Source organism: Theobroma cacao, chromosome 9 (assembly GCF_000208745.1).
Source record: "Theobroma cacao cultivar B97-61/B2 chromosome 9, Criollo_cocoa_genome_V2, whole genome shotgun sequence".
Taxonomy (NCBI): domain Eukaryota; kingdom Viridiplantae; phylum Streptophyta; class Magnoliopsida; order Malvales; family Malvaceae; genus Theobroma; species Theobroma cacao.
This window is the reverse complement of record NC_030858.1, coordinates 12,257,817-12,273,415: the sequence shown is the minus strand read 5'-3', so window position 1 is coordinate 12,273,415 and position 15,599 is coordinate 12,257,817. Positions and strand designations below refer to the sequence as shown.

The 15,599-nt window shown below is 32.9% G+C and overlaps 1 long non-coding RNA gene across 1 annotated transcript; it reads right to left on the bottom strand.

Annotated features, from left to right (window-relative positions):
* On the bottom strand, window positions 769-2,728 carry LOC108663401. The gene is made up of 3 exons (XR_001929382.1): window positions 2,515-2,728; window positions 2,198-2,272; window positions 769-934 (listed from the first exon to the last, which is right to left on the bottom strand). It is a non-coding gene; the product is annotated as an uncharacterized LOC108663401 (long non-coding RNA).

The following is a 15,599-nucleotide window of genomic DNA, read 5'->3' as shown; positions in this document are numbered from 1 at the left end:
GATATTTATAGCCAATCTTATGTTTTCCCTTAAAATTATGAAAATGCCCCTCCACCAATTTACTTATTCTCCTTCAATCTTTTATGGAATCTTTTTGCTCTTTTAACACTAGGACAAGGTCAATAATGGTCTAGACATGTTAGGGTTCATAAAAACTTAAAATTTTAACTCGAGGTGAAAAATGACCATTTTGCCCCTATTATGAAAATTGTTGAAACTTCTAGTTTTCTTCGTGTTTTCACTAGCACACATCATTTATGCAGTCTTATACCCATTTTGACCTTAAAATATCATACAATTTTCTTCTAGAAACTTATTAGAGAAAATAACGAAATTACCCCTGGCTCGTATCATTACATCTATGCTTAGTTACAAGCCTATAGAGGTTGGGGTCTCACAAGTCACAAACCATAAACAAGACTTTACATTAACTCCAACAACTTCGTTAATTGACACGAGATTCCTTATGACTCGACTAAACTTAGAGCTTTGATACCACCTTTGTCACAGCCCAAATTTCGGGTTATGATCGGCACATGGGCTTAGTGGGCTAGCCCACTAAGCCCAAGCAAGCCTCTTTACGAGATCCTATTCCTCATTACATCCATCATCTTTAAAACCATGTGTTGTAATTCTCAATAATGAATGTTTCAGTAATATTTTATAATAATTGAATATTCATATTTGTATTATCTCAAAGTACTGTCATTCATTGCCATCTCATAAGGGCATCATCATCAATCCAACATATACATACTTCATTTATAACATGACTCTTAGTAGTGTACATTACATATACGTCTACACAGATAAAAGACTCTTAACCATCGACGGAGTGACTTTAAGTGAAGGTACCGCTACTGAGATGCCATAATACCTATCAAAAAGACGAGCATACGTGGACACTCAATCTAGGTCCCAACTGCCTCCAAATCTGAAAATATGAAGTTTAAAAAAGTGAGTATAAAACTCAGTGAGTGAACATAAGAAGGGAACAAGCAATCGATAAGGAGAACTTGAAAATCATGATGCACTTGTTTCAAAAACAATGCAATATATTTAATTTGTTACTAAAAACCCCTCATTTCAAAACTTTGATCAATAACGTTATAGTATTGCAAAAACCCATGATCAATCCATGAAGTTAAATGAGTGAAAAATATGTCAAAATCAAGCAAGGTAGCAAGCATGATAACAAGTTTCTCGCTACAGTAAGAAGCATTCTCAATTTGCATATGTTCTGATTTTTCAAGTATATCTCCCACTACGGAAGTCCAATTGACATTATTTTTTACCATTAGAAAGATAAAAGGCTAGGCTACAACCTTTATGTTTATAACTTTGCCCATTTATGACTGGAAGATGGTCAAAATCTGTGTCAAAGAGAAGGTACTACACCAAAAAATTTGGAACTACCCAAGAGTTTCTCGCTGTAGCGAGAGTAAATCTCGCTACAACGAAAAGCTTCAACAAATTTCTTGCTGCAGTGAGAACCAGGCCAGTGTGACCCCACCAACCCGAGAGTTTCTTGATGTAGCGAGAATGAATCTTGCTGCAGCGAGAAATAGAGCAACTTAGTTAAAAAGGGTCTTGTTACATCAAAAGCCACTTTCTTGCTGAAATGAAAAGCAATTTGGGAGCAATTAGCAATGCCAACATGCAACACAATCACAATTATTTTCATAAACTTTCTATAACATATATTTATATATATTTGTATATACATACATTATCATACATACCATCCCACCACACTCAGCTCATGTGCAACCCCCACATCGCGCACATAACTGGAGTCATCGTGTGCATCCCCCACAACTAATACTGCCATGTGCATCCCCCACACCGGGCACTGGCAATATCATCATCCCCACTATCGCACCCGTCATCACCGGCATGTGCTCCCCCACATCGCGCACATGCTCAGTTATAATTACAAACAATATTACTATCAATACGTATCATATATATTTAGATATAAATATATATATATATATATATATATATATATATATATATATATATCAACATAGCACAGGGCACATGGATTCATCACAATGGCATTCCACAACCCAAAACGTTTCATGCAAAAGCTTGTTCCCATGCATATTTTAGAGAAAACAGATAAAATATTTCAATGGATTTAATCAAACACATATGCCCTAATCCCAAAACATTTTAATGCAAGTTCACTCACCGGTATTTGTTGAATCTTTACTCGACTCTAACTTTGACTATTGCTCCAAATGAAGATGTGAGGTCTTGTTGGAACCTACCACACACAAACATCACAACCAACCCAATTTGCAAAAAAATAATTCTAAAAGCTATTTCTTAAATCAAGCCCCACTAGTTATTCCGAACTAGCTTCCAATTACCATTTGACTAGCTATTTATTCTCTCTACTCTAGTAACACTAGAAATAAATAAACAAACCTCAACAATAAAACAACTTACAACTCCAATTACTAGCCATTATCAGCAACCTAAAATCAATCCTCATTCATTACTCACCTTGGTGGATTTGTATTTGAATTCTTCTCAAGAATACTCAAGCTGTCTGGAAAGTCTCTCTCTTTCTCTCTCTCTCTCTCTCTCTCTCTCTCTCTCTCTCTCTTTCTCTCTCTTTAAAATATCCAGCTAGTGAAAGAAAGTGTTGAGGAAAGACTTTTTGAGGGTTTTAAGGCAAGAGAGTGAAAAATCCCAAAACGTTCTATGAAAAAGTGCTCAAAAGCATGAAAATTGAAGCCAGAGAAAGAGAGAGAGAGAGTTATGGATGCTTTAAGGGAGGCTTTCATGGAACATAAAAAAACATGAGATAGGAGGAAAAAGAACAAGAAGCTGCTGGAAAAATGAGGAAGCTGCTGGAGAAATGAGATATTTATAGCCTAAACTTATCTAAACTTCAATTAAATTACGAAAATGCCCTTAAAAAGTTGGCTTTGTCTTCCTCCAATCCTTTATGCAATCTTTTTACTCTTTTGACACTAAGATAAAGTCCATAATAGTCTAGAATTACTTGGGTTCACAAAAACTTAAAAATTTTGACTCGAGATGAATAATGACCATTTTGCCGCTACCTTGGAAATCATCATTATTTCTATTTCCTTCATCATTTTATCCTTATTTTCATCATTCATTTATGTCTTAGGCCTACTTAGGCCTTAATAACATTAGAAAGCTACTTACAGGAGCTCACAATGAGAAATGATAAAATTACCCCTAGTTAGTGATGTCCCGTCTATTTCTAGCTACAAGTCTATAAAAATCAAGGCCTCACACACAGCACACCACTATCACGCACATGGCATATATCATTAGTGTGTGCAGTCACACAGCACACCACTATCACCGTCATGTACACTTCCACATCGCACTCACACAGTTACAATTGTCACCCAATAGTGCCATTCAATGCATAAGATACACGTTAACATAATGTAGAAACACATGAATTCATCACTTTCATATTTCATAACATAAAAACATTTTATCAAGGGCTTGTTCCCATGCAAATTTTAAAGAAAAACCAACAAAATATGTCAAATGGTTCAATCAGGCATATAATCATTTATTCCAAAACATTTTAAAGCAAGGACACTCACCTTAATGCCACCTTACAAAACTAGTGCCCACAAAGTCTCAATCTAGGTAGTCCCGAAATATCGTTAAAACCTATATTTACCAATAAGCCATAACAACCTCTATCAAGTCATAATTTGAATTTATTAATTCTAATAAATATACACTATACAATCTACACTCTAACCTAACTTTTAACCTAGAATTCTAGTCTAATTCACAAACCCTTTAAACTAATTGTTCAAGTTTGAAGTTTCTTTACCTTGGTGCTTGAAAGTATAAAAATCAACCAAACCTAACAATTTTCAAGGAAAGGAAATTTGAAAAAACTTAGAAAATAAAGTCTAAAAATTACAAACCCATAAATTCAAAAATTCAAGGGTTGAAAATATATACCTTTTAGCCTTAAAAATGAAGATTTGAAGCCAAAAATCCAAGTGTTGTTGAAAGTGGAGTAGAAATAGAAAACAAAAGAAAGGAAGAGAGATTTTTCTTTCTCTCGCCTAGGGTTTAGATGTGCTGAAAATTGGGGTTAGAAGTTGCAAGTTTGATGCTCAAGAAGTTAGGAGAAGAAAGAAGTAAGAAAAGAAAAGGAGAGAACAAAAAACAAGGAAAAAAAATGAAAATCTTGATTTTTATGGTGGAAGAACAAAAATTGCATTGGGAGGAGATGAAGGAGGAAGATGATGCCTTGGACACAATGGCTAGCCATGGGAGAAAGATGGAAAGTCAAAGCTTCCAAAGGAAGCTTTGACCAAGCTTTATCGAAAATTACCGTTTTGCCCTCTAAGGTTTTCACCCTTTTTAATTATATCCTCCAACAATCTTTTAATTCTAATTTCTTTCCATTTTTCTTTGTTAACACTTGTACCAATAAAATATCAAATTTATGATTCAATACGTTAACACCGTAATATTTAAATATTTACTTACCGTGCTAGCTTTATTTAATAAAGACACGCGGACCCCATTAACATCATTTTTCTCTAAAATTTTCCTCGTCCTTCTTCTCCCCCACTTAGATTGACCATATATTTCTTATTCATGAAAAATTTTGACACCAAATAAAATATTTATATTTTAATATTATTTTATTCCAAAATTTTTCCACTAGCCTTCTGGGGCTCTAAAACATCTTACTTTGCCACGATTCACATCTGAATCACCTTTTATCTTGCAAATTTTTCATCGATAGAAATATTATTATTTCTCAGCGTGCGAAATATTTTATCTTAAAATACTCTTTTCACCCGTCTCCATCCTTTGCCACTTAAATTAGCATCCATTGACCCTTTGTCTCGTTGATAAGGTCATGTTGACTTCTATACGAGGGTACTGGGTATCACATAAAGTTTTCTTTTCAAAATCTTATACTTTAAAGCTAACTTCTCAAATGCAACATATAAATAATCATTCTCATCTTGAAATTCATCATAGGAAATATTAGATAAATCAGAAATTACCTCAAGTTCTTCATCTTTGACCATCAAGCAAAAGTTGGCTCTTACTTCTATTTCTTTCTTAGTTTCCTTCTTTCATTTCTTTCTTTTTCATCTTCATCTTCATAGTCTCCTTCTATTGCTCATATGTGAGGAATGAGCCATATATCTCACAAAGGGTGATGACATTAAGATCTTTAGCTTCTCGAATTGCTATCACTTTTAGCTTCTAAGCCTTTTAGAAGCTTCTAACCAACCTCATTGCCACTTTATGTTCAGGAATTTCTTTCCCAAGTTGCTTGACCTTGTTGACAATGTTGGTGAACCGATCATACATGGTTGTGATGACTTCTCTTGGTTCCATCTTGAACATCTCATAGTTGTGAGTGAGAAGAGCATTTTTTTACTCCTTAACTTGTAAAGTCCCTTCATGAATGATCTTTAAATTCTCCCAAATTTCTTTAGCTATTGTACAAGTAGAAACTTTGTTAAGATCATTAAAATTTAGTGCACAATGGAGAATGTTTATGGCTTTAAAGTTTATTTGCACTTTTCTCATTTTAGCTTCATTCAACTCATCTCTAGTTTTATGAGTTTTCTTACCAGTTACAAGATCAATTTTCATAAGAACATAAGGACCTCTAGTGATGACGTCCCACATTTCATAATCAATAGCCCTTATGTAGATAGAGATCCTAGTACTGCAACATTCGTAGTTTGTTCCATGAAATAAAAGAGGCCTATTTGTGGATTGACCTTTTATAATGTTAGAATTTTGGCTAGCCATTTGATCTACCCCTAAAGGTGTTAAGCCTAAATTTTAAGGGTTAGGCTTTGATACCACTTATTGGTCCCAAAGAGTGTGCTAGAGGGGGGTGAATAGAACTTTTCGAATAACACGAAAATTCTTTCCAAGTTAAGAGCTTATTGAGGGAATTTGATACTAGAAGCTTAAGGTTTGTTAGAGGAGTGATTTAAGAGTTAAGACTAAAACAAAAATAACAAAAAAGTAGACAAAGCACAATAATTTATAGTGGTTCGATCCTCTTGACCTACATCCACTACCTTGACCTCCTAATTAAGGGTTTTCAAACCAATTCACTAAAGTCATTGAAATTCTCAAGCTTCCAAAAAGCTTTTACAATGGCTTTTCATAAGCTCAAGAACAACCTTTAACAATGGTTTTTTTCGAGATCAACCAAAACCCAAAACTAACTTTTCTAAGGCTAAGTTAGAACCTGCAACAACAACCAAGCTAACGCAAGCTTGATTAACGCCTTATAGTGCCTTGCACACTCTAAGTAAACAAGAAATAGAGAAAAAATGAAATACAATTGATCACCTAGCTAAGTTAAGCTCAAACACTTTTTCAAAGCATGAGAGTGAAATACAATTGTTAAGAGAAGGTTTTGCTCTTCTAAGCTCAAATCACTTTGGATATCTGCTCTCTATCATTTTTTACTATTGGAGAGGCTTTAAATATTTGGAAGATCACATCTAGCTATTGGAGATAGAAGCTAGCCATTACAAATAGTTTTTGGCCATTATTTTGTCCTTTGTGATTAAATTCCAATGTGTAGACAATGCTCTGTTAATAGGTTAAAGGCAAGCTTTAATCAATTAAGCGTTTTCTACCTGGCACTATCTGGAAGCTCTTTTGACTATGTTAACTGATTAAAGGAAGTTCTTACTGATTAAAAACATTATGTTTTAAGACATCTTTATGCACTGTTTTTGGTCAACCTTCTCTTAACCGATTAGTATTCATTTTAAATGATTGAAGTTTCTACCCCTTCATCCTTAACTAATTAAAATATGCTTTAACTAATTAAGAAATCTTCAAATTTGAATTTCTTTGTTTGGTGCCTTTTAATGGTCACTCACTCTTTGAATTAGAATTTTGGCATTTCTTGGTACTTTAAACTTGAGTTTTAACCGATTAGCTCCTTTGCTTAACTGATTAGCACATTTTTGTGTTTTGCTTCCAATACCTTCTTATTCAGTTAAGCCTTGTGGTAACTGATTAAGACTTTTTTGTCTTACTTTTATATAACGCCTTGAATAGCCTTAATTAATTAAGGTCTCAAGTTAACCAGTTAACATTTTTTGCTTTCACTTAACCCTTTGTTCTTTGCTTTTTTAATTGATTAACCTTTCTTGTAACATAACAAGCTTCTTGATTTGCTTTCAAACAACAGATATATAAAAGAATTTAAGCTTTCTCCTGAACATTTAAATAATATAATTAAATACCAATGAATGAGAACGTTTTGTTATCATCAAAAACACATGGAGTCAACATTCTCTCTCTTTTATTTTTGATGATGACAAAACACTCCTTGGTTAATAGTGCAATGTCTATGTTCAGCATGAATGCTTTAAATTTTTATGCATAATGAGGATTGCTCCCCTTTAGTTAATGCATCTAGTTTGCTTTAAAGATTTGCACTAAAATATTTATAATATCCACAGTAGTTAAATAAGATATACAATATCCATAGTAGCTAAGCAAGGTATATTCAATATCCATAATAACTAGCAAATAATATTCAACAAAACCATAACTAAGCATCACACAATAAATTAAACATAAATACCTATCAAACTTTATTTAATTTAGTCTTCCTTCTCCCCTTTTTTGTCATCATTAAAAAAGATATTCAAAACTCCCCTTTAATGAGTGCATCTAAATTTTCCTTTAATCTTTAAATTAGACTTTAATGAATGGGAATCATAAGCACTCATACAACTAAGTCATACAAGCTTATATATATAGGTCGATATTTTCAAGTGTCAAGCTTGTAACTATGAAAAAACAAAATGTATGAAGTTTAAATCATTTCAAGAACTTGTCAAGGATCACTCAAATAATGTTCAAGCAAATTTAATCATTTTGTCATAATCAAAGCTATAATAATTTTAAAGTTAACATAGTAGTTTAGAAAAATTAAATGGTGGAATTTTAATTAATAATATGGGGATTAATTTACTATGAATTGAGGACATAAAGGGTAATATTGTTGGTGGTCTATTGTGTTTTGTGGGTTGTTTTTATTTCTTTTGGTTAAGATTAATTGCAAGAAATTTGAGATTCCAAACGAGCAAGACCAAGTTCTATTGGCTCGTTTAACCAAACTCGATTGTGTCAATCAACATTGTGGCTAGACACGCTAGTTCTCTTGAGAACAAAATTGGAATACCTGAACGAGGATTGGATCAAGGGTTGATGACACACCTTGCTTTTCAACCAATCCTTGATGAACGACATTGGAAAAAATTACTCTTCGCTAGAAGTTGTGATTATACCTCTGGCAAGATAATTTAATGCTAATGCTAATAAGGCCACTAATGATTTTGTTTTTTGTGCGGGGCAAGCTAGTTCCATTCTCAAACCATGCCATCAATAAATTTTACAAAGCTTTTGATATTGAAAACAACGGTTATGGTCAATACTTGGCTAAGCAGGAGGATTGGGATGACATTATCCGTATACTTTGTGATGAGAGTGCTCAATGGTAGATCTTCAATAATACACTAATTTCCTTGGAAAGGAATATGATGAAACCAAATTCTAAATCAAATTACTTCCTACAACACATCTTATCAATGTCGCCAAGGATAGAGCCATCCTTATTTATTCCATCAGAACGAGATGCACAATTGATATTGGTTGTGTCATTTACAAAGCCATGACGCACATTGCAACAACAAAGTGCAAAGGATTGTGGTTCCTTTCTTTCATTAAAGCTATGTGCAAGAAGGTTGGTGTAAATTGAGATGCTAATGAGGAGTTGTAACACCCTAAACTCCTTGATATCAATCTCATCCTCAAACAACCTCAACATTCTGTTAGGGGCAGTTCTTCTTCTACACACTATCCTCAACCCCCTCAACCAAGATCTCAGCAACCATCTATTATTTAGAGAATAGATAACCTAAAACATCTAGTTGAGCAACTTGGACACTAGTTTAAGCAACACATGGCTCATAAAACCTAATGTAATCAACATATGGACCAACTATTTTGAGTTTATGGTGCTTTTATGGGGATGGACATGGCTACTCTTCCACCAACACCTAATCCTCCTAGGGGTGCCAATGAGGTAGAAGATGATGTGGATGAGGAGGAGGATTAGAGTTTCACCAGACTTATCTAACCTTTAGGGGAGTATTCTTTACCTTTTCTTTATTTTTTCCAACATTAAGAACAATGTTTATTTTAAGTTTAGGAAGGGAGGGGGTGAAGTTATTTTTTTAGTGGTAAATATTCTGTGAAAGTTTTAGATTTAATTTTATTTGCATGTTTATCTAGATTTTTAAGTAATTAGGATTAATTGATCATTTAAATTTTCTTGCTTGCTTAAAATTTTAGGATTCTAGAGTAGAGTTGTGCCAATTTTTTTTATGATTTCCTTATCCAATGATGATAACTAGTTGTCTTGAATTTTTAGCATTTGGTAAATAAGATTTATGCTTGGATTCATGCTAAATTCTTTTGTTTAGTATCATTGTTAGGATGTGATTTCCACAATTTTGAGCACTTTATCTTTTGCTTTAAATTATTGTAAATATTTAGAGAAGGCTTATGTTGATATAAAATTTTGAATTAAGTCATGAATTTTAAAATTTGCCGTATTCTCTCTCAAGGAAAAATATTAGGTAATACTTAGTTAAGGACAAGATTTAGGCCATCTTTGGACCATTGGAGCCTTTCAAGCCAATCTTGATATATTCTTATCACTAGTATATCCTGTTCAGCCTAATTCTGCTTTTCTTTGTTTGACCACATAATAATAAGCCTAGCCTTAAAATAAAATTTCTAATATTGTAACCTTCACCATAAGTATGTATATTGTTTTAAAAAATATATATTGAGTTAAATGCATATGGTAGAAAGGTGATGTTGATGTGAAAAAGTTCAAAATATTAAAAACCACCCCACTACTTACAATACAAAGAAAATAAGTTTGGGGGTGTAAAATTGTGAAATTATGAAAAAAAAAAGAAGAATAAAGTGTTGAACAAAAGAAAAGTTCAAAGTAAAAGAAAAACAAAAAGGTGTATGAGGAGAATGAAAATAAAGCTCTTTATGGGTCCCTGAATAATTATGTGCTTAGGATGATTTCAGCCACATTATATCGTTTATCCTACCTTGACCCTAGCCATACATTACAAGCTTTATAAAGTCCTATTGATCCCTAGTTTTCTTTTAGTCCACATTAGTGGAGAGAGAGATGAAAAGTAAACTTATGGAGTTCTGGTAGTAATTTGAATTTCATGTTGGCATAAACTCATCCAGGTATCATTATATTAGTGGTAAAAGATTTCACACACACACGGAAATCCATTCGAGAATGTGCTTGCATTAGATTTGAAGCATGAACTTGAATGATGCTTATAATTTACCTTCAGTTAAAGATTGATAGACATACTTTTAAGGAAATTACGGGGAATCATTGAGTTGGTGCAGTTTATCACTAGTAGTTGCTTTATCTATTTTTCTTTCATCATATAATTTGTTTTTCACAAGTTAGTTTCTTTTCTATGTTTTGCTCAAGGACTAGTAAAATCTGAAGTTTTGGGGTGTGATAACTCTATAATATAGAGTTATTTGGACTTAATTTTGATAATAATTTAGCTTAGTTATTGTAGCAATGCATAGAAATTAATTAGATTTTATCTAATTATTTTGAGTTAATTACTTAGGTGAGTTAATCTAATCTTAGTTAACTTTGTGATTAAATTAGTGTTAATGTGTCTAAGATAAGTTATTACTAATTTATTTGTGCCTTTGTAGGTGTTTATTAAAGAAGAAATTATAACTATTGATAAAAATGTTTATCACTTTTCCCAATTTGTCTAGGAAGGTGATAAAAAATGTTGTCTAATTTGATAAATTGTAGCATCTTGGAGATAGGCCGTGACTCACATAGTTTGATGAGGAAATCTTAGTTAGAATTGACTTCTTTCTTCACCCAACTTGGCCCAACTTCAAAGCCATATAAAAGCAACCTTTGAAAAACTTTTTGGAAACCTTTTGGAGGCACCAAACACCAGATTTAGAGCAAAGAATTAGCCATAAACATAATTGAAAAAATGTCTCATTGAAGCTGAGAAGAAATTAAGTGATTCAAGAAGATTTGGAGATCATGATTGCAATTCTTGTGTTTCTTTTATTCTTTTGTTGTTCTTTTATTTTCTTAGTTTTGGTTTTGATGATTAAACTTAAATTGATGATGATGAGTGACTTGATGGGGAACTAAATTATTTATCTAAGATTATGATTGAATTCAGTGCATAGTCTGATCTATTTATCTATCTTTTGCTTATGTTTGATGGTTTTAAGTTGTTTATTCTATTATGTTCTTAGTGCTTCTAGTTAAATGGCAACTAATTAGATCAATCTTGAAACTTAAGTTAAACCTTGACGAAAGAGATTTAGGTATACCTTGAATAGAATAGTGTATGATCGAATACACTTAGTTGATTAGGTGGTTTGATTTGCATATTGGGTAGTCATACACCTATAAGCCATACATACCCATAATTAGAGCACGAACTAATTGAATCTTTCTTCAATTTAATTTGCATAAACATATAGTAAATTAATTAGGAAATTTATTTTTATGAGAATTTAGGGCTCTAGGTTAACAACTTAATCCATTAAACTAAGTTAAGAGAGAAAGACAATAATCATAGGTAGTATTGAGGAACATCTTAATCTTAGGTCTGGTAGTCAATCGAATTCAATAAAATAACTTTGCTGGTTATTTTAGATTAGTTTGTTTTAGTTTGTTAAATTTAATTTTTCTTTTGAATTTAATTTTTAATTGTTTGGATGAGATTAGGGTATGATAATTTCAGTAATTAGCAAGTAGGGATTAATTCAATTCTTCATAGGAACGAATTCTACTTCTTCTATATTACCTGTTAAATGATATGTGCACTTGCTTGAGAAATTAACAAGACAAAAACACAAAAGAAAACTAAACAAAAATGAAAACACGTAAATGATGAAAAGACTTAAATAAAGAAGACAAATAGCTAGAGATCAGTTGCACTAGGCGAATGATCCCTCATAATTTCCTCAAAAGTTATATGAAAATCACAACTCAAAGTAAAACATAAATATCATTCAAATTCATATTTCAATTCAAATGCAAGCTTGTTCTTGAACAGATTTTCATGTGTGTGTGTAATCCTTTAGAGAGAACATCATGCAATTCAATTAAATTTATGCTCATGCAAAATTTGAATTAGTATAAGAATCCCATAGGTTTGTTTTTCTTCTCTTTCTTCACTAATGTAGACTGATACTAAGTTAAGGATCCTTAGGACTTTAATTGGCTTGTAATAAATGGCTAAGGTCAAGGTAGGATGAATGATATTTATAAGGGTAAAATCACCGTAAGCACATAATCGTTCTAGAACCTATATAAAGCTTTAATCAAACTTCAAGTAACCCCCTTTTCTTGACTTCAAAGTTTTCTTTTATCAAACACTTTATTCTTCTTTCCTTTTTTTTTCATCTCAATTCTACACACCCAAACTTATTTCTTTTTAATATAGATTGTGGGGTGAACACTAAGAGCAATTGAATTTTTCAACAACTACACCCTTTCTACCTTATTCAACATCTAGCTCAATACATTTCTTAAAATAATTAACATACTTAGGAGTGAGAGATGCAAAATTGGATATTTATTTATAGGCTAGGCTATATAAAATAGGTGTTTGACAAAGAAAAGGTAATATTAGGCTCAACTGGGTATACTAAGGATAAATATATATAAAGGTACGCTCACAAGGCTCAAACGGTCTTAAAATGGCCTGATTCATTTCTTTAACTAAGTATTGCCTAGGATTTCTATCACGACTCAAATTTCAAGCCATGACCGAAGCATGGGCCCAATGGACATAGCCCACTAAGCCCAAGCAAGCCTATTTACTTGATCTGTTCATTACTCCATCAAAATTACTGAAGTCATATTTCATAACTTTGAATCAAAATAATACTAAACATTGCCAACTCATAGTGGCATATCGATAAAGTATATATATATATGCATTGTCTATAACATATATCTTAATAATTTACATCCGAGTTGTCTATACATCTAAAAAAGAACACTCGATTTCCAGCGGAGTAACCATAGCGAAGGTACAGCTACTGAATGCCATTGATACCTACCAAAAGATGGATACAAGTCTACGAGGACACCTCGTCCTAGCTACCAGCTGCTTCTTGATCTGAAAACATGAAATTGAAAACGGTGAGTATAAAAGTAGTAAGTGAACAAGAAAGTGAACAAACAAACATTAAGGAATCTTTAACAAAATCATGATGCATTCAATTTTTAAAACAATGCAATTTGTTTTAGTTCTTATTAAAACCCCTCATGTAAACCCCACATGAGTAAATCACTTTATGAAAAGGGTCCATGCTCAACAAAGGATTTGAAGAGTGAAAACTTTAATAGCATTCATACGAATCAGGACAAATAAACGACGGGTCCTCGCTACAGTGAGAATGAATTTTTGCTGCAGCGACACTTGACTTAAATTATCAACTAGCCGAGGGTTTCTTAACTGGCCAAGGGTTTCTCACCAAACCTCTTCATTTTAAACTTAATTTATTTATTCCTTAATGTTAGAAGTCCATGCTCAATTATGGTATCAAAGAAATGAAAAATAGGGTAGCAACCGAACCAAATGAGAAGCAAAACAGAAAGTTTTTCGCTACAGCGAGATTCAATCTCGTTGTAGCGAAATTTTTGGTCACAAAACAGAAAGTTTTTCACTGCAACGAGAAGCTACAGTAACATTCTCGCTACAGCGAGATTTTGGGCCAGCCTTACCCCTCTAACTCGAGAGTTTCTCGCTGCAGCAAGAAACAGGGCATAAGCAAAAAAAATTCCTCATTTCCCTCAAGCAAAGGCCACCCTGTTCTCATGACCAACACAACATGAAACTCGTATAATTTTCCAAAGTTTAACATGTCAAATTTCACATGCATTTCAACCATTTTCATATTCATGAACTTTCTATAACACACATATCTATACATGTATATATATATATATTCATCATCATGCACACTCTCCCATCGTCATCAGCTCATGTGCACTCCCCACTAGCACATGGCTGGGTCATTATAGGCTTATGTGCACTCCCACTCCCACATAGCTGGGTCATTACCGGCTTATGTACACTCCTACTCACACATAGCCGGATCCACATCAACATATAAAGAAGCACCCAATGCATATCATGCATATTATCATATTGTGATAACACATAAACCATTGTATAACACATTTTCACAATATAAAATCACTTCACCAAAGGCTTGCTCCCAAGGTACATTTTCAAAGGAAAACTGGATAAAATCTTTCAAATGTTTGTACAGTTGCATTCACATTCCCAAAACAAGTTTTGAAATGTAAGTCCACTCACCAGTTTGTTGTTAGGCCTTTAATTGACTCTAACTTCCCTAATGGTCTAAATGGGGCGATAGAGCTTCGTTGGAACCTACCATTACATTAGTATCACCATTATGTCAATTCACATACTTATAGATTCTAAAAGCTATTTCTTGGTTAGCTTCCAATTGCCATTGAAATGGCTATCTATATTCACTACCTTAACACTTTAAAATGAATAAACATCCTATTATAAAACATTCACAAGCCTAATCATTAGCCACCCTCAACATTTAAAATCAACTTTAATTTACTGCTCACCTTGATAGCCTTGAATTTTTTAAATTCTTTCCAATAGTTTTCTAAGCTATTATAGGGGCTTTCTTTCTCTTTCTTTCTCTAAACACCTAGCTAGTGAGAGAAAGTATGGAAGTGTGAGACCCTGTCAAGCTCGATTAAAAGACGGTATTGTACCGAGTGGTACAACTAAGTTAAATCAAGCCTTGAACTAGTTTCAATAGAAATTCTAAGAGGAAATTGAAAATTTTGAAACCCATAGAATGGCTTAGAATAGTGATTTGGAGTTCAAGGTCCAGTTTGGAGTCCATCAGGAAAATTGACCGATTAGGGACAAAACGGTCATTTTACCATTTGATGATTAAATGGAGATTTCTAGCCAAGATTTGATCACATTTGACCAAGAATAATTATATGAAATATAATTATGATTATTGGAGTATAAAATGATGTTTAGCAGTGAAAAATTATGATTATAGATATTTTTGGAGTACAAGGGCAAAATGGTAATTTTGCCACTAGAGGACTAAACGGGAAATTTTAAAAAATGATTTTTGCCCCATTTGGTTAATATTGATCAATATTAGTGTTATTTGAGGTTAAAAAGTAGAAATAATGTGATTCTGGTACATTTCAGAGTATAGGGGCAAAATCGTAATTTTTCTGCTTCGGGGGTAAATCGGTAAATTTTTCACCCCAGCACTTGTCAAGACCAAGGGATTTTAAATGTGGTAGGATTGGATAAATACCAGAATAATTGTGGTGAAAAATTAAGAAGAAAAAGTCAAAAAGTTAAAAATTGGGCCAATAAGCATGTGACACGTGGCATGCTTGATTATTTTATTATTTTCTATAGAAA